General features: G+C 49.4%; 1 protein-coding gene across 2 annotated transcripts in view; it reads right to left on the reverse strand.

Annotated features, from left to right (window-relative positions):
- Window positions 1-14,953, reverse strand: part of LOC147097560 (uncharacterized) — a 114,811-nt gene extending 99,858 nt beyond the window's left edge. For both annotated transcript variants that reach the window (XM_085971514.1, XM_085971512.1), the window contains exon 1: window positions 14,664-14,953. The gene's annotated coding sequence lies outside the window, so the exon portion shown is untranslated. The remainder of the gene's footprint in view (window positions 1-14,663) is intronic.
- Between the last annotated feature and the right edge of the window lie 272 nt (window positions 14,954-15,225).

Consider the following 15,225-nt stretch of genomic DNA (forward strand, 5'->3'; position numbering starts at 1 on the left):
CCGCTCCCCCGCCCTGTGCCCGTAGCCCTGCAAATTATTTTCCGTCAGGTATTTATCCAATTCCTTGTTGAAAGCCACGATTGAATCTGCCTCCACCACCCTTTCAGGCAGTGCATTCCAGATCCTAACCACTTGTTGTGTAAAAAAGTTTTCCCTCATGTCGTCTTTGGTTCTTTTGCCAATCAGCTTGACTCTGTGCCCTCTGGTTCTCGACCCTTCTGCCAATGGGAACAGTTTCTCTCTATCTACTCTGTCCCGACCCCTCATGATTTTGAACACCTCTATCAAATCTCCTCTCAACCTTCATAGAAACAGAAACATAGAAGATAGGAGCAGGAGTAGGCCATTTGGCCCCTCGAGCCTGTTCCGCCATTTAATGAGATCATGGCTGTTCATCCAAATTTAGTACCCTGTCCCTGCTTTCTCCCTATATCCCTTGATCCCTTCAGCCTTAAGAAATATATCTAACTCCTTCTTGAATATATTTAATGAATTGGCCTCAACTGCTTTCTGTGGTAGAGAATTCCACAGGTTCACCACTCTCTGGGTGAAGAAATTCCGCCTCATCTCAGTTCTAAATGACTTAACCCTTATCCTTAGTCTGTGACCCCTGGTTCCGGACTCCCCTGCCATCGGGAACATCCTTCCTGCATCTAGTCTGTCTAGTCCTGTTAAAATTTTATAAGTTTCAATGAGATCCCCTCTCATTCTTCTAAACTCTAGAGAATACAAGCCCAATCGACCAATCTCTCTTCATCCCAGGTATCAGTCTGGTGAATCTTCGCTGCACTCCCTCCATGGCAAGAACATCCTTCCTCAGATAAGGTGACCAAAACTGCACACAATACTCAAGGTGTGGTCTCACCAAGGCCCTGTACAACTGCAGCAAGACATCCATGCTCCTGTACTCAAATCCTCTCGCTATGAAGGCCAACATACCATTTGCCGTTTTAACTGCCTGCTGCACCTGCATGCTTACCTTCAGCGACTGGTGCACAAGGACACGCAGGTCTCGTTGCACTTCCCCTTTTCCCAATTTATTGCCATTCAGATAATAATCTGCCTTCTTGTTTTTGCCACCAACGTGGATAACCTCACATTTATCCACATTATACTGCATCTGCCATGCATCTGCCCAATCACCCAATTGGTCCAAATCATACTGGAGTTTCTTTGCATCCTCCTCACAGCACACACGCCCACCCAACGCTGTGTCATCTGCAAACTTGGAGATATTACATCTAGTTCCCTCGTCTAGATCATTAATATATATTGTGAATAACTGGGGTCCTAGCACCAATCCCTGCGGTACCCCACTGGTTACTGCCTGCCACTCGGAAAAAGACCCATTTATTCCAACTCTTTGCTTCCTGTCTGCCAACCAGTTCTCTATCCAAGTCAGTACCTTGCCCCCAATCCCTTGTGCTTTAACTTTACACGCTAATCTCACTTGCGGGACCTTATCGAAAGTCTTCTGAAAGTCCAAATACACCTCATCCACTGGTTCTCCCTTATCTATTAAACCAGTTACATCCTCAAAAAATTCCAGTAGATTAGACAAGCGTGATTTACCTTTTGTAAATCCATGTTGACTTTGTCCGACCCTGTCACTGTTTTCCAAGTGCTCTGCTATTACATCTTTTACAATGGACTCTAGCATTTTCCCCACTACCGATGTCAGGCTTACTGATCTATAATTCCCCGTTTTCTCTCTACCACCTTTTTTAAATAGTGGGGTAACATTAGCTACCCTCCAATCCAAACTATTCCAGAGTCTGCAGAATTTTGGAAGATGACCAGCAATGCATCTACTATTTCTAGGGCCACTTCCTTAAGTACCCTAGGATGTAGATTATCAGGCCCTGGGGATTTATCAGCCTTCAATCCCGTCAATTTCCTAACACCATTTCCCTACAAATACTGATTTCATTCAGTTCCTCCCTCTCATTAGACCCTATGTTCCCCGACATCTCTGGGAGATTATTTGTGTCCTCCTTTGTGAAGACAGAACGAAAGTATGTATTTAATTGGTCTGCCATTTCTTTGTTCCCCATTATAAATTCCCCTGATTCTGACTACAAGGGACCTACGCTTGACTTCACCAATCTTTTTCTCTTCACATATCTATAGATGCTTTTACAGTCAGTTTTTATGTTCCCTGCAAGCTTACTCTCATACTCTATTTTCCCCTCTTAATTAATCCCTTTGTCCTCCTTTGCTGAATCCTAAACTGCTCCCAATCCTCAGGTTTGCTGCTTTTTCTGGCCAATTTATATGTCTTCTCCTTGGATATTATGCTATCCCTAATTTCCCTTGTTAGCCATGGTTGAGTCACCTTTTTTGTTTTATTTTTATGCCAAACAGGGATGAACAAATTCTGTAGTTCATCCATATGATCTTTAAATGTTTGCCATTGCCTATCCACCGTCAACCCTTTAAGTAACATTCCCCAATCTATTCTAGCCAACTCGCGTCTCATACCATCGTAGTTTCCTTTATTTAAATTCAGGACCCTAGTCTCTGAGTCAACTACTTCACTCTCCATCTTAATGAAGAATTCTATCATATTATGATCGCTCCTCCCCAAGGGGCCTCGCACAACAAGATTGCTAATGAATCCTTTCTCATTACATAATACCCAGCCTAAGATGGCCTGATCTCTAGTTGGTTCCTCGACATATTGGTCCAGGAAACCATCCCGTATACACTCTAGGAATTCCTCCTCCACAGTATTGTTACTAATTTGGTTAGCCCAATCTACATGTAGATTAAAGTCACCCATGATAACTGCTGTGCCCTTATTGCACACGTCTCTAATTCCCCGTTTATTGCCATCCCCAACCTCAGTATTACTGTTTGGGGGTCTGTATACAACTCCCACTAACGTTTCCTGCCCCATGGTATTTCTCAGCTCTACCCATACAGATTCTGCTCGAAGGAGAACAACCCCAGCTTCTCCAGTCTATCCAAGTAACTGAAGTTCCTCAGCCCTGGAATCATTGTTGTAAGTCTTTACTGCACCTTCTCTAAGGCCTTCACATCCTTCCTAAAGTGCAGTGCCCAAAATTGGACACAATATTCTATTTGAGGCTGAACCAGTGTTTTATAAAAGTTCATCATAACTTCCTTGCTTTTGTATTCTATGCCTCTATTTATGAAGCCCAGAATCCCATATGCTTTTTTAACCACTTTCTCAACCTGCCCTGCCACCTTCAATGATTTGTGCACATATACCCCCAGGTCTCTCCGTTCCTGCACTAGGATTGTACCCTTTAGTTTATATTGCCTCTCCTCGTTCCTCCTACCAAAATGTCTCACTTCACACTTCTCTGGATTAAATTTATTCTGCCACGTGTCCGCCCATTTCACCAGCCTGTCTATGGCTCCTTGATGTCTATCACTATCCTCCTCACTGTTCACTGTACTTCCAAGTTTTGTGCCATCTACAAATTTTGAAATTGTGCCCTGTACATCCAAGTCCAAGTCATTAATATATATCAAGAAAAGCAGTGGTCCTAGAACCGACAGCTATGATTGGTTGTTGTGTCTCTCAGAGCTGCATCCTTTGCAGATTTTTCATCCTGTCAGGGAGCACCCGACACATAACATGACATTGTGTGTTAGCTGTGGCTCAGTGGGCAGCACTCTCATTTCTGAGTCAGAAAACCATGAGTTCAAGTCCCACTCCAGAGACTTGAGCACAAAATTCAGGCTGACATTCCAGTGCGGTACTGAGGGCGAGCTGCACTGTCAGAGGGGCAGTACTGAGGGAGCACTACACTGTCGGAGGGGCAGTACTGAGGGAGCGCTGCTCTGTCGGAGGGGCAGTACTGAGGGAGCACTGCACTGTCGGAGGGGCAGTACTGAGGGAGAGTTGCACTGTCGGAGGGGCAGTACTGAGGGAGCGCTGCACTGTCGGAGGGGTAGTATTGAGGGAGTGCTGCACTGTCAGAGGGGCAGTACTGAGGGAGTGCTGCACTGTCGGAGGGGCAGTACTGAGGTAGTGCTGCACTGTTGGGGGGGCAGTACTGAGGGAGCGCCGCACTGTCGGAGGGGCAGTACTGAGGGAGTGCTGCACTGTCGGAGAGGCAGTACTGAGGGAACGCTGCACTGTCGGAGGTGCAGTACTGAAGGAGTGCTGCACTGTCTGAAGGGCAGTACTGAGGGTTCGCTGCACTGTCGGAGGGGCAGTACTGAGGGAGCCCTGCACTGTCGGAGGGACAGTACTGAGGGAGCGCCACACTGTCGGAAGGGCAGTACTGAGGGAGTGCTGCACTGTCTGAAGGGCAGTACTGAGGGAGTGCCGCATTGTCGGAGGGGCAGTACTGAGGGACTGCTGCACTGTCGGGGGGGCAGTACTGAGGGAGAGCTGCACTGTCGGAGGGGCAGTACTGAGGGAGTGCTGCACTGTCGGAGGGGCAGTACTGAGGGAGTGCTGCACTGTCGGAGGGGCAATACTGAGGTAGTGCTGCACTGTTGGGGGGGCAGTACTGAGGGAGCGCCGCACTGTCGAAGGGGCAGTACTGAGGGAGTGCTGCACTGTCGGAGAGGCAGTACTGAGGGTTCGCTGCACTGTCGGAGGGGCAGTACTGAGGGAGCCCTGCACTGTCGGAGGGACAGTACTGAGGGAGCGCCGCACTGTCGGAAGGGCAGTACTGAGGGAGTGCTGCACTGTCTGAAGGGCAGTACTGAGGGAGTGCCGCATTGTCGGAGGGGCAGTACTGAGGGACTGCTGCACTGTCGGGGGGGCAGTACTGAGGGAGAGCTGCACTGTCGGAGGGGCAGTACTGAGGGAGTGCTGCACTGTCGGAGGGGCAATACTGAGGGAGTGCTGCACTGTCGGAGAGGCAGTACTGAGGGAGTGCTGCACTGTTGGAGGGGCAGTACTGAGGGAGTGCCACACTGTTGGAGGGGCAGTACTGAGGAACTGCTGCACTGTCAGAGGTGCTTTTGTTTAGACGAGGCCCTGTCTGCTCTCTCAGAGTGTGTAAAAGATGCCATGGCACTATTTCTACCCGTGTCCTGGCCAATATTGATCCCTCACCCAACAGCTCTAAAAACAGATTATCTGGACATTTATTCTAGTGTTGTCTGTGGGAGCTTGCAGTGCGCAAATTGGCTGCTGTGTTATCTATAGTGACTACTCTGCAAAATTCCTAAGATTGTGAAAGATGTTGTTTAAATGTCCTTCCTTTCTTTCTTACTGCTGGAGGGAGGAGGGGTTGGTGGACCTGTCGGACGGGAGGGGCGGGTGGGAAAAAGGGCAGGTGACCGTAAGCACGTGAGAGAGCAGGGTTTTGTGGAGGATTTTGAAGGCTGGGGAGTGAGGTTTTAGGAAGAGAGATGAAAGGGGCGGAGGTGTGATGACTGGGAGCTCTGACAGTAGTGAAGGAGGGGAGGGATGTGAGGGCGCGTGATCGGTCCCAACAAACTGAACAGAGAAAGGCAGAATGGAGGGAAACCAAAATGGCAGCTGAAGATTGTCTGTCTCTCATAAGAGCGTAGGAAGCTAAGAAGGTCTCAATTTTAAATTTGTGGACTTTTGTCTTTCTATTATAATCAACGTGCCGTCGCTTATAAACAACTAGCCAACACAAAGTTAATGAGGTAGTACTGCCGGTCTTGGGGTTGGCTGGTGTGATGAACTCTACATCCCCCAGAGCCCACGACTAGCTCCTTTCTCTCACATCTTTCAATATCTCCCTGCCACGTTCATTCATCTTAAACATACCACAGGCTTCAACCACACCAGCACCAACACTTGCTGCGTCTCCAGGGTGGGACTGAGCTGTGGTTCCCTGCCCAGCAGGGGGATGGGAACCTAGGTAGTGGAAAAGAGGGAAGTCATATGAAGTCAGAAATAGATGGTAGAAAGGTGAGAAGCAATAAGCAAAGGAGAGAAACACAAAGGGCCAAACTAATTCATAATGAGAGTGTGAAAAAAGCAAGCCTGAAGGCTTTGTATCTTAATGCTAGAAGCATTAGGAACAAGGTGGATGAATTAGTTGTGGAAATAGAGGTAAACAAGTATGATTTGATTGGGATTACAGAAACGTGGCTGCAGGGTGGGCAAGGCTGGGAACTTAACATCCAGGGATATACAATATTTAGGAAGGATCGGCAAAAAGGTAGGGGAGGTGGGGTAGCATTACTGGTAAAGGAGGGGATTAATGCAATGGAAAGGAAGGATATTAACTCGGATGAAACGGAATCTGTATGGGTAGAAATGAGAAATAGCAAGGGGAGGAAAACGTTAGTGGGTGTGATATATAGGCCTCCAAATAGTAATATGGAGGTGAGGGAAGGCATAAAAAGGGAAATTAGAGAAGCGTGCGATAAGAGCACAGCTGTCATCATGGGTGACTTTAATTTACATATTGATTGGACTACCCAAATTAGTAAAAATTCTGAGGAGGAGGAATTCCTGGAATGTTTTCGGGACGGTTATCTGGACCAATATGTCGAGGAGCCGACTCGAGATCAGGCCATTTTAGACTGGGTATTGTGCAATGAGAAGGGACTTATCAGCAATCTTCTTGTACGAGGCCCCTTGGGTCAGAGCGATCATAATATGATCGAGCTCTCAGTCGAGATGGAGAGTGAGGAAATTGAATCAGAGACTAAGGTCCAGAACTTAAATAAAGGGAATTACGAGGGTATGAGACGGGAATTGGGTAAGATTGATTGGGTGGTGTTTCTGGGGGGATTGACAGTGGATAGACAATGGCAAGCATTCAAAGATAGAATGGAAGAATTCCAGAACATGTTTATACCGGTTTGGCATAAAAATAAACCTAAAAAGGTGACTCAACCGTGGATAACGAGGGAAATTAGGGACAGCATAAAATCAAAAAAAAGGGCATATCAACTGGCAAAAAAAAGCACCAGACCGGAAGATTGGGGGCAGTACAGGATACAGCAAAAGAGGACAAAGGGATTAATCAGGAAGGGGAAAATAGAATACGAAAGTAAACTTGCAGCAAACATAAAGACAGACTGCAAAAGCTTTTATCGGTATATCAGGAGGAAAAGACTGGTAAAATCCCAAGTCGGTCCCTTGCAGTCCGATTCGGGAGAATATATAATGGAGAATAAGGAAATGGCAGACCAATTAAACTCATACTTTGGTTCTGTATTCACAAAGGAGGACACAAATAACCTCCCAGGAATATCGGCAAACATAGGGACTAATGAGAGGGAGGAGCTGACAGAAATTAGTATCTCTAGGGATATGGTGTTGGGTAAGTTGAGGGGACTGAAGGCCGACAAATCCCCAGGGCCTGATAAACTACATCCTAGGGTACTTAAGGAGGTGGCCCTGGAGATAGCAGATGCTCTAAGGATCATCTTCCGGAACTCCATTGACTCGGGAACAGTACCCGTGGATTGGAGGGTAGCTAATGTTACCCCAATATTTAAAAAGGGGGGTAGAGAGAAAGCAGGGAATTATAGACCAGTAAGCCTTACATCGGTTGTGGGCAAAATGCTAGAGTCCATTATTAAGGATAAAATAGCGGAGCACTTGACAAATGGGGAAAGGATCGGACAGAGTCAACATGGATTTACAAAGGGTAAATCGTGTTTGACTAATCTGCTGGAATTTTTTGAGGAGGTAACTGGTAGAATAGATGGGGGAGAGCCAGTGGATGTGGTGTACCTTGACTTCCAGAAAGCCTTCGATAAGGTTCCACACAAAAGATTATCATGCAAAATTAAGGCTCATGGGATTGGGGGCAAAGTATTAACGTGGATAGAGAACTGGCTGGCGGATAGAAAACAGAGAGTTGGAATAAACGGCTCGTTTTCGGAGTGGCAGGCAGTGACCAGCGGGGTGCCGCAAGGATCTGTCCTGGGACCCCAGCTGTTCACAATATATATAAATGATCTGGATCAGGGAATTGGATGCAATATTTCCAAATTCGCTGACGACACTAAACTAGGAGGAGGGGTGGGCTCTGATGAGGATGTCAGGAGGCTACAGTGTGATTTGGACAGGTTGGGGGAATGGGCGGATACGTGGCAGATGCACTATAATGTGGATAAATGCGAGGTTATCCACTTTGGGGGTAAAAACAGGAGGGTAGATTATTATCTAAATGGCAATAGATTGGGAGATGGGGAAGTGCAGAGGGACCTGGGTGTTCTTGTGCACCAGTCACTGAAGGAGAGCATGCAGGTGCAACAGGCGATTAAGAAGGCAAATGGTATGTTGGCCTTCATATCAAGGGGGTTCGAGTATAGGAATAGGGATACCTTACTACAGCTGTACAAGGTGCTGGTGAGACCGCATCTGGAGTATTGTGTACAGTTTTGGTCGCCCCATCTGCGGAAGGATGTTCTTGCCATGGAAAGAGTGCAACGGCGATTCACCAGGCTGATACCTGGAATGGCGGGAATGACCTACGAAGAGAGATTAAATAGTTTGGGCTTGTACTCACTGGAGTTTAGAAGATTGAGAGGGGATCTCATCGAAACATATAAAATTATGGCAGGCCTGGACAGGCTGAATTCAGAGAGAATGTTTCCAATGGCCGGGGAGCACAGAACCAGGGGCCACAGTCTAAAAATAGCGGGCAAATCATTTAAAACAGAGATGAGGAAGAATTTCTTCACTCAAAGAGTGGTGAGCCTGTGGAATTCCCTGCCACAGAGGGCTGTGAAGGCTAATTCAATAAATATTTTCAAGAGAGAATTGGATATATTTCTGAAGGCTAAGGGGATTAAGGGTTACGGAGAAAAGGCGGGGACGGGGTACTGAACTGCTAAGATCAGCTATGATCTCAGACGAAGATCAGCCATGATCTCATTGAATGGCGGAGCAGGCTCGAAGGGCCGAATGGCCTACTCCTGTTCCTATCTCTATGTATCTATGTATCTATGTGCTGAGTCCTTCCTTGCTATGTGGTCCAGGAGTTGGATGTTTTCCGACCTGATTTTGGCTTCGAGCCTTTTTCTGGGGCCCTGTTGTAATAATTCAACTAACTGACGCATTCCATTCTTTCCTCTTTAATGTGCAGATGATCATTTTCTAGAAGTTTTACTCTCTGAGGAGACAGGAGATTGTCTAAAATACATTTGTTGCTCCTTTCAAAACCACCTCAACAAAGAGATCCAAGTCTGCTTGGCAAAGATCCGATTGACCGACTCTCCCCATTCATCTTGGGTCTCTCCCGGTTTCAGTAAATGTCCCACATGTTCTTTAAAGAGTCCTGAGAGGCCCTCACTCTGGAACTGAGCTCCGTCCAGCAGGGATTTGTTTGAGGAGACTAACTTGGCCAATCGAGACCAGATCGGCTCAGTCAGGAGGGACAGAAAGTGGTGGAGACAGGAGCAGGCCGCTGCAAAGGGACAGATTGGGTGAGTGGGCAAAACTGTGGCAGATGGAGTTCAATGTGGGCAAATGGGAGATCATCCACTTTGGACCCAAGAAAGGTAAATCGGAGTATTTTCTAAATGGTGAGAAAGTAGGGACTGAAGAGGAGCGAGGAGATTTGAGAGTCCAAATGCTGAAATCACTAAAAGCTAGTGACCAGGTACAAAATGGCATCAAAATGGCTAATGGAATGTTGGCTTTATTTCAGGGGGGCTGGAATACAAAGGGCAGGAAGTGATGCTTCAGTTACAGAGCCTCGGTCTGAACACTGCGTTGAGTCCTGGGCCCCGCACCTCGGGAAGGGTATCTTGGCCTCGGAGCTGATGCAGCACCGATTCACCAGATCGATACCGGGGCTCAGAGGGTTAAATTCTGAGGACCAGGTTGCACAGACTGGGCTTGTATTCCCCTGATCATAGGGGATTAAGGGGTGATCTGATCGAGGTGTTTAAAAAGTTGAAAGGGTTCGATCGGGTAGATACGGAGAAACTATTTCCTCTGGTGAGGGAATCCTGAACAAAAGGACGCAATCTTAAAGTTAGAGCCAGGCCAGGAGCAGAATCAGGAAGCACTTCTTCATTCAAAGGGTGGTAGAAATCTGAACTCTCTCCTCCAAAAGGCTGTGAATGGTGGTTCAATTGGAAGTTTGTGGGGTGCGCTGGGGGATTGTTCCCCGTGCTCACTGATGATATCTGCTCAACACTTGAGTCTATGATCAATAAACGTCTCTCCTGCTCTACCTGGAATTCAATGTCTTCTGCTCCATCATTGACCATCCGCCAGTCCCGCCCTCACTGACCGCCACTGGCTGCCCATCCCCAGTTAACCGATTTGACAATCTTTGTCCTTGTTTATAAATCCCTCCACAGGTCCGCTCCACCTTACCTCCGCCACCTCCTCCAGCCCCATGTCTCAGAACCTGCACGCCCCTCCCTCAACGTGGCCAATGGTCGCTCCTAATGGGCGGGGGGGATGACACGCCTGTAATATGTGGGGGGTGAGTCACATGTGCGTAATGGGCAGGGGGGAATGACACACATGTAATGGGCGGGGGGGTGAATCACCCATGTGTAATGGGTGGGGGTGAATCACACACGTGTAATGGGTGGGGTTGAATCACACACATGTAATGGGCGGGGGTGAATCACCCATGTGTAATGGGTGGGGGTGGGTGAATCACACACGTGTAATGGGTGGGGGGGTGAATCACACGTGTAATGGGCAGGGGTGAATCACACACATGTAATGGGCGGAGGGTGAATCACACGTGTAATGGGCAGGGGTGAATCACACACATGTAATGGGTGGGGGGGTGAATCACATGTGTGTAATGGGCGGGGGTGAATCACACGTGTGTAAGGGGTGGGGGTGAATCACACGTGTGTAATGGGCGGGGGGTGAACCACACACGTGTAATGGATGGGGGTGAATCACATGTGTGTAATGGACGGGGGTGAATCACACGTGTGTAATGGGCGGGGGTGAATCACATGTGTGTAATGGGTGGGGGTGAATCACACGTGTGTAATGGGCGGGGGTGAATCACACGTGTAATGGACGGGGGGTGAATCACATGTGTGTAATGGGCGGGGGTGAATCACACATGTGTAATGGATGGGGGTGAATCACACGTGTGTAATGGGTGGGGGGTGAACCACACACGTGTAATGGGTAGGGGTGAATCACACACGTGTAATGGGCGGGGGGTGAATCACACACGTGTAATGGGCAGGGGTGAATCACACGTGTGTAATGGGCGGGGGGAATCACACGTGTAATGGGCGGGGGGTGAATTACACACGTGTAATGGGTGTGGGTGAATCACACATGTGTGATAGGTGGGGGTGAATCACACGTGTGTAATGGGTGGGGGGGTGAATCACACGTGTGTGATGGGCGGGGGGTGAATCACACGTGTGTAATGGGCGGGGGTGAATCACACGTGTGTAATGGGCGGGGGTGAATCACACATGCGTAATGGGCGGGGGTGAATCACACGTGTGTAATGGGCGGGGGTGAACCACACGTGTGTAATGGGCGGGGGGTGAATCACACGTGTGTGATGGGCGGGGGTGAATCACACGTGTGTAATGGGCGGGGGTGAATCACACGTGTGTAATGGGCGGGGATGAATCACACGTGTAATGGGCGGGGGGTGAATCACACGTGTGTAATGGGCGGGGGTGAATCACACATGTAATGGGCGGGGGTGAGTCACACATGTGTAATGGGTGGGGGGTGAATCACACGTGTGTAATGGGCGGGGTGAATCACACGTGTGTAATGGGCGGGGGGTGAATCACACGTGTGTGATGGGCGGGGGTGAATCATACGTGTGTAATGGGTGGGGGTGAATCACACGTGTGTGATGGGCGGGGGTGAATCACACGTGTGTAATGGGCAGGGGTGAATCACACGTGTGTAATGGGCGGGGGGTGAATCACACGTGTGTGATGGGCGGGGGTGAATCATACGTGTGTAATGGGTGGGGGTGAATCACACGTGTGTAATGGGCGGGGTGAATCACACGTGTGTAATGGGCGGGGGGTGAATCACACGTGTGTGATGGGCGGGGGTGAATCATACGTGTGTAATGGGCGGGGGTGAATCACACGTGTGTGATGGGCGGGGGTGAATCATACGTGTGTAATGGGCGGGGGTGAATCACACGTGTGTGATGGGCGGGGGTGAATCACACGTGTGTAATGGGCGGGGGTGAATCACACGTGTGTAATGGGCGGGCTGCACTATGAGTATACGATGCTTCCTGCCCGACCTTTCTATACGCACTCCGCCCTGTTGGTTCCATTACGTCCCAGAGGGAGTCTGCCCCAATCTCTGTATCAGTGTGGGAAACCTGCAGCCTGCTCCCAGAGAGTCAAGGTCCGAGTGCGCCCCTTCACTCATTCCAACATCTGGGAAGATCAGTCACTTAACAGGGCACTGTCCTCACACTCACAAAAAGGTGTTTGGCAAACGGTGTTTTGTGGGGGGACGGTGCTGTGTGCCTTCTTGTTGCAAAGTGCAATGTGACAAAGTGTTTCTTTGTGGCTTGTATCATCGCATTGAGAAACAGGCAAAGAAAGCGCCTACTTTGTAAGAAAAACCTACTCCTTTAGGGGCCTCTTTGAAGTCAAAACTGCATACACTTAATGGGATGACATAAATCCCCCTTGACCCACACAGTTCCCTGCAGCCGTGATTCTTTCCAATGCCTGAGTTTATAGAAGGTAGATTTCTGCAGCATGTTTTTTTAGGGATTTACGCAGCTGTGGTATTGAACCTTACTGCTCAGAGTCTGTTATCTCCAGGCTCCTTTACATCGAAGTTACAGCACAGAAACCGGCCATTCAGCCCAACCAGTCCATGACAGCGTTTACCCTCCACACGGGCAAATAGTTCCAATTACATTTACCCGCCCTGTTTCCAGAACTCTTCCACCTTCAAGCAGGCTGTAATTCAGCAATCAGCCTCACTGACCAACACAGTGCTTCTTACGTTCTGAGTGCTGGCTGGTAACCAGGGATCTACGCCCTGCGCCGGCGCAGATTGGAATATCGCGGGCAAGGTGCCAGGTATCTCCGCCCTGTGCCAACGAGGATCGGAATATCGCGGGCAATGTGCGAGGTATCTCCGCCCTGCGCCAGCACGGATCGGAATAATGCCGGCAATGTGCGAAGTATCTCCGCCCTGCGCCAGTGAGGATCGGAATATCGCCGGCAATGTGCAATGTATCTCTGCCCTGTGCCAGCGAGGATCGGAATATCGCCAGCAATGTGCCAGGTATCTCCGCCCTGCGCCAGCAGGGATCGGAATATCGCCAGCAATGTGCGAGGTAACTCCGCCCTGTGCCAGCACGGATCGGAATATCGCCGGCAATGTGCCAGGCATCTCTGCCCTGCACCTACGAGTATCGGAATATCGCCGGCAATGTGTGAGGTATCTCCACCCTGCGCCAGCGAGAATTGGAATATCGCCGGCAATGTGCCAGGTATCTCCGCCCGGCGCCTGCATGGATCGGAATATCGCCGGCAATGTGCGAGGTATCTCCGCCCTGCACCAGTGAGGATCGGAATATCGCCGGCAATGTGCCAGGTATCTCCACCCTGCGCCAGCGAGGATTGGAATATCACCGGCAATGTGCCAGGTATCCCCGCCCTGAGCCAGTGAGGATCGGAATATCACGGGCAATGTGCGAGGTGTCGCCGCCCTGCGCCAGCGCGGATCAGAATATCGCCGGCAATGTGCGAGGTATCTCTGCCCTCCGCCAGCACGGATTGGAATATCGCCGGCAATGTGCAATGTATCTCCGCCCTGCACCAGCGCAGATCGGAATATCGCCGGCAATGTGCCAGGTATCCCCGCCCTGAGCCAGTGAGGATCGGAATATCGCCGGCAATGTGCCAAGTATCCCCGCCCTGAGCCAGTGAGGATCGGAATATCACGGGTAATGTGCCAGATATCCCCGCCCTGCGCCAGCGAGAATCGGAATATCGCTGGCAATGTGCCAGGTATCCCCGCCCTGCGCCAGCAAGAATCGGAATATCGCCGGCAATGTGCCAGGTATCCCCGCCCTGCTCCAGCGAGAATCGGAATATCGCTGGCAATGTGCCAGGTATCCCCGCCCTGCGCCAGCGAGGATCGGAATATCGCGGGCAATGTGCCAGGTATCTCCGCCCTGCGCCAGTGAGGATCGGAATATCGCGGGCAATGTGCCAGGTATCTCCGCCCTGCGCCAGCACGGATCGGAATATCGTGGGCAATGTGCGAGGTATCTCCGCCCTGTGCCGGCACGGATTGGAACATCACCGGCAATGTGTGATGTATCTTCCCAACAAGTCAGTCTCAGAAAACGGACCCAGAGAATGTCAACTCTGGATAAAACAAAGGAATTCCCTTCTAAAGTCCAGTAACTGCAGCTTTATATCTTACCAATAGCCCTCGCCTGCTTTAAATATTAGTACAAGAAGCTCTGATTATGCCAGTCTCCCTATTAAAAGGAGAAGCATTTTATGAGATGTTAGCCCATGTAAGTTAGAGCAGACGCTCTGACATTACCTCCTACTGTTAATATAAGCACTATTGTACAGCCAGGAAGGCATAAAGTAACTGGTTTTCCCTCTTTGGAACCCCACACACTCCAGAATAAGTAATGGGAAAGGATGCTTGAGAGTTCTGACTCAGTCACATACTTCCTTAACACATTTAAGGCTGCAAAGAGAATTATTGCATTTTGCTTTCGAAAGCTTTGCATCGTTATAACTTCTGTTTAAAGTTATGTTAAACTTACAGCTTTACGCCGGTGTATCTGAGCACTCACACGCTGAAGAGTTTTGCAGTGAGTCCCGCTCTCTCTCTCTCTCTCTCTCTCTCAGTCTGAATTAGGAGGAGCCGGTCAGTATCAGATGGCAATGACTGCTATTTCACACATGACCACGTTCAGTCCGACCATTAACAAAGAATTTCACACAGGCTTGTTCCGATCTATCTGTAGATTCAGACTGAGTCACCGAGCCCAGTTTTTCCTTTGTGTCCCAGATTTTGCCTCCTGCCAGCTCTCTCCTCCCACTCCCACTCAGCAATACACCCGCCTGTTATACAGCTCAATTTTCTCACACCGACTCTCGGGATTTTTACAACTCCCAGAAACTCTTTTACTGGCTTTGCCTCCCAGTTGTCAAGAGATAAGTTTTCAGATGAACTTAAGTTTCTAACCTATCCTTACATGGCTTCCCGGTCTGTGCCCAGCCTCTCCCTCACTGTGGCTGCGAGGTGTACAGTCGCAGACCGCACCAACTCGCCAGGGTTACTCCGACAGCACCTCCTAGACCCACGACCTCCACCACCCGAGA

Source organism: Somniosus microcephalus, chromosome 31, assembly GCF_052327205.1.
Source record: "Somniosus microcephalus isolate GS21.2 chromosome 31, FLI_Smic_1.0, whole genome shotgun sequence".
Lineage (NCBI taxonomy): Eukaryota > Metazoa > Chordata > Chondrichthyes > Squaliformes > Somniosidae > Somniosus > Somniosus microcephalus.